This window comes from Drosophila subpulchrella, unplaced genomic scaffold (genome assembly GCF_014743375.2).
Source record: "Drosophila subpulchrella strain 33 F10 #4 breed RU33 unplaced genomic scaffold, RU_Dsub_v1.1 Primary Assembly Seq393, whole genome shotgun sequence".
Taxonomy (NCBI): domain Eukaryota; kingdom Metazoa; phylum Arthropoda; class Insecta; order Diptera; family Drosophilidae; genus Drosophila; species Drosophila subpulchrella.
The window spans coordinates 7,501-12,802 of NW_023665615.1; the positions used below are offsets into that span (position 1 = coordinate 7,501).

At 36.5% G+C, this 5,302-nt stretch overlaps 1 non-coding gene across 1 annotated transcript in view; it reads left to right on the forward strand.

Moving 5' to 3' along the window:
* LOC119562132 overlaps positions 1 to 3,516 on the forward strand; it is a 3,971-nt gene extending 455 nt beyond the window's left edge. Inside the window, exon 1 of the ribosomal RNA XR_005221703.1 lies at positions 1 to 3,516. This exon is cut by the window's left edge and continues 455 nt beyond it. This is a non-coding gene — a ribosomal RNA (large subunit ribosomal RNA).
* The last annotated feature ends 1,786 nt before the right edge of the window (positions 3,517 to 5,302 follow it).

A 5,302-nucleotide genomic window follows, 5' to 3' on the forward strand; every position in this document is an offset into this window, starting at 1 on the left:
CGTTATGGAAAATTCATCATTAAAATTGTAATATTTAAACAATATTATGATAATAGTGTGCATTTTTTCCATATAAGGACATTGTAATCTATTAGCATACAAAATTTATCATAAAATATAACTTATAGTTTATTCAAATTAATTTGCTTGCATTTTAACACAGAATAAATGTTATTAATTTGATAAAGTGCTGATAGATTTATATGAATACAGTGCGTTAATTTTTCGGAATTATATAATGGCATAATTATCATTGATTTTTGTGTTTATTATATGCACTTGTATGATTAACAATGCGAAAGATTCAGGATACCTTCGGGACCCGTCTTGAAACACGGACCAAGGAGTCTAACATATGTGCAAGTTATTGGGATATAAACCTAATAGCGTAATTAACTTGACTAATAATGGGATTAGTTTTTTAACTATTTATAGCTAATTAACACAATCCCGGGGCGTTCTATATAGTTATGTATAATGATATTTATATTATTTATGCCTCTAACTGGAACGTACCTTGAGCATATATGCTGTGACCCGAAAGATGGTGAACTATACTTGATCAGGTTGAAGTCAGGGGAAACCCTGATGGAAGACCGAAACAGTTCTGACGTGCAAATCGATTGTCAGAATTGAGTATAGGGGCGAAAGACCAATCGAACCATCTAGTAGCTGGTTCCTTCCGAAGTTTCCCTCAGGATAGCTGGTGCATTTTAATGTTATATAAAATAATCTTATCTGGTAAAGCGAATGATTAGAGGCCTTAGGGTCGAAACGATCTTAACCTATTCTCAAACTTTAAATGGGTAAGAACCTTAACTTTCTTGATATGAAGTTCAAGGTTATGATATAATGTGCCCAGTGGGCCACTTTTGGTAAGCAGAACTGGCGCTGTGGGATGAACCAAACGTAATGTTACGGTGCCCAAATTAACAACTCATGCAGATACCATGAAAGGCGTTGGTTGCTTAAAACAGCAGGACGGTGATCATGGAAGTCGAAATCCGCTAAGGAGTGTGTAACAACTCACCTGCCGAAGCAACTAGCCCTTAAAATGGATGGCGCTTAAGTTGTATACCTATACATTACCGCTAAAGTAGATGATTTATATTACTTGTGATATAAATTTTGAAACTTTAGTGAGTAGGAAGGTACAATGGTATGCGTAGAAGTGTTTGGCGTAAGCCTGCATGGAGCTGCCATTGGTACAGATCTTGGTGGTAGTAGCAAATAATCGAATGAGACCTTGGAGGACTGAAGTGGAGAAGGGTTTCGTGTGAACAGTGGTTGATCACGAGTTAGTCGGTCCTAAGTTCAAGGCGAAAGCCGAAAATTTTCAAGTAAAACACAAATGCCATACAAATATAATTATATTATATAAATCAAGCTAATTAATATACTTGAATAATTTTGAACGAAAGGGAATACGGTTCCAATTCCGTAACCTGTTGAGTATCCGTTTGTTATTAAATATGGGCCTCGTGCTCATCCTGGCAACAGGAACGACCATAAAGAAGCCGTCGAGAGATATCGGAAGAGTTTTCTTTTCTGTTTTATAGCCGTACTACCATGGAAGTCTTTCGCAGAGAGATATGGTAGATGGGCTAGAAGAGCATGACATATACTGTTGTGTCGATATTTTCTCCTCGGACCTTGAAAATTTATGGTGGGGACACGCAAACTTCTCAACAGGCCGTACCAATATCCGCAGCTGGTCTCCAAGGTGAAGAGTCTCTAGTCGATAGAATAATGTAGGTAAGGGAAGTCGGCAAATTAGATCCGTAACTTCGGGATAAGGATTGGCTCTGAAGATTGAGATAGTCGGGCTTGATTGGGAAACAATAACATGGTTTATGTGCTCGTTCTGGGTAAATAGAGTGTCTGGCATTTATGTTGGTCACTTGTTCCCCGGATAGTTTAGTTACGTAGCCAATTGTGGAACTTTCTTGCTAAAATTTTTAAGAATACTAATTGGGTTAAACCAATTAGTTCTTATTAATTATAACGATTATCAATTAACAATCAATTCAGAACTGGCACGGACTTGGGGAATCCGACTGTCTAATTAAAACAAAGCATTGTGATGGCCCTAGCGGGTGTTGACACAATGTGATTTCTGCCCAGTGCTCTGAATGTCAAAGTGAAGAAATTCAAGTAAGCGCGGGTCAACGGCGGGAGTAACTATGACTCTCTTAAGGTAGCCAAATGCCTCGTCATCTAATTAGTGACGCGCATGAATGGATTAACGAGATTCCTACTGTCCCTATCTACTATCTAGCGAAACCACAGCCAAGGGAACGGGCTTGGAATAATTAGCGGGGAAAGAAGACCCTTTTGAGCTTGACTCTAATCTGGCAGTGTAAGGAGACATAAGAGGTGTAGAATAAGTGGGAGATATTAGACTTCGGTTTGGTATCGCCAATGAAATACCACTACTCTTATTGTTTCCTTACTTACTTGATTAAATGGAACGTGTATCATTTCCTAGCCATTATACGGATATATTTATTATATCTTATGGTATTGGGTTTTGATGCAAGCTTCTTGATCAAAGTATCACGAGTTTGTTATATAATCGCAAACAAATTCTTTAATAAAACGGTGCATTTATGTATTTTTGATTTGAAAATTTGGTATAACTCCAATTACTCAGGTATGATCCAATTCAAGGACATTGCCAGGTAGGGAGTTTGACTGGGGCGGTACATCTCTCAAATAATAACGGAGGTGTCCCAAGGCCAGCTCAGTGCGGACAGAAACCACACATAGAGCAAAAGGGCAAATGCTGACTTGATCTCGGTGTTCAGTACACACAGGGACAGCAAAAGCTCGGCCTATCGATCCTTTTGGTTTAAAGAGTTTTTAACAAGAGGTGTCAGAAAAGTTACCATAGGGATAACTGGCTTGTGGCGGCCAAGCGTTCATAGCGACGTCGCTTTTTGATCCTTCGATGTCGGCTCTTCCTATCATTGTGAAGCAAAATTCACCAAGCGTTGGATTGTTCACCCATGCAAGGGAACGTGAGCTGGGTTTAGACCGTCGTGAGACAGGTTAGTTTTACCCTACTAATGACAAAACGTTGTTGCGACAGCATTCCTGCGTAGTACGAGAGGAACCGCAGGTACGGACCAATGGCACAATACTTGTTCGAGCGAACAGTGGTATGACGCTACGTCCGTTGGATTATGCCTGAACGCCTCTAAGGTCGTATCCGTGCTGGACTGCAATGATAAATAAGGGGCAATTTGCATTGTATGGCTTCTAAACCATTTAAAGTTTATAATTTACTTTATAAACGACAATGGATGTGATGCCAATGTAATTTGTAACATAGTAAATTGGGAGGATCTTTGATCACCTGATGCCGCGCTAGTTACATATAAAAGCATTATTTAATACAATGACAAAGCCTAGAATCAATTGTAAACGACTTTTGTAACAGGCAAGGTGTTGTAAGTGGTTGAGCAGCTGCCATACTGCGATCCACTGAAGCTTATCCTTTGCTTGATGATTCGATAATAAAGATGTTGCAAGCGGGCATAATCATTATGCTTGCTTGCAGCATCGCACGCCACTTTGTTTGTGGTGTGTAAGGTAGGGAAGAAGAAATATAAAAGACCTAAATTGGAAACATCAATATATAAGTAAATATTGAACAAACAAAATGTATCGTCATCTTATTAGTGACGCGATGATAAAGTGGCAAACATATTCCATGTATAAATATTCCTATGGTATTAAAATTCAAGTAAAGAGGACATATATAAAAGTTTGTATATATGGTTCATTCAATGGTAGCAGCGGTTGGTTGGTTGGTGTCTGCTCCTCTTATTGTTCAAAACTTATGTTATGGTAGCAAGTCTATATCGTCATATTATTAGTGACGCGAAAAAGTAGTGGCAAAACATATTCCATGTATAAATAAATATTCCTATGGTATTGAAATTCAAGTAAAGAGGCCATTCAAGTAAAGAGGACTTATATAAATATAAGTATATATAATGGTAGCAGCGCGGTTGGTTGGTTGGTGTGTCTGCTCCTCTTATTGTTCAAAACTTATGTTATGGTAGCAAGACTGTATCGTCATATTATTAGTGACGCGAAAAAGTAGTGGCAAAACATATTCCATGTATAAATATTCCTATGGTATTGAAATTCAACTAAAGAGGACATATAAAATTACTATCAATGGTAGCAGTGGTTGGTTGGTTGGTGGTTGGTTGGCGGCTGCTCCTATTATTGTTCAAGACTTATGTTATGGTAGCAAGTCTGTATCGTCATATTAATTATTAGTGACGCGAAAAAGTAGTGGAAATCATATTCCATGTATAAATAGATTCCTATGGTAATGAAATTTTCAAGTAAAGAGAGGACCATTCAAGTAAGAGGACATATAAAAAGTAAGTATATGTTCCTCCAATGGTAGCAGTGGTTGGTTGGTTGGCGGCTGATCCTCTTATTGTTCAAAACTTATTTTATCAATATGAGTTTGGCAATACAATAAAGAAGACCAATCTAATCCATATAAAACTAAATGTATTATATGGATATGCTTAGGAAACCCATATATTCATAAAAAAAAATTATGTATAGAAAATTATACATATATCTTTTATATAAATGAATCGTATGGATATCGCCTTATGGTAGGTATAATAACTTTTTAAGGCATAATAATGTATAATATAGAAAATATACATTGAAATATAAATGCATTTTTATAGATATGGCGGCATATAAGTGCCATATACACAAGAATAAATAATAGAATTTACCAATATATAATTAAAATGAGATATATAAACCTAGTGAGGGGCTGCACTAGTATATGAATCGTATGGATATGGCTTATAGGTATAATACCTATAAGGCATAATAATGTATAATATAATAAATATAAATTAAGATATGAATGAATTATATAAATATGGCATAGAAATGCCATATACATACATAAGAATAAATGGTAGAATTTACCCATATATCACTGAAACACGATATATAAACCTAATGATAGCTGGCACTAGTACTGTAAACATGCACGCAATAGTGCGTGGGGTAAAAAACTACTATAGGGAGGTGGTCGTTGGCGGGCCCCTCCTCGTATTGGTCAAAACTTATGTTATGCATATGAATTTGTCAATACTATATAGAACGCCAAGCATATCCATATAAACTATGGATATGCATAGAAATCCATACAAAAGTAAAAAAAAATTATGTATAGAAAAATATACATATATTTATATAAGTGAATCGTATGGATATGGCTTATAGGTATAATACCTATAAGGCATAATAA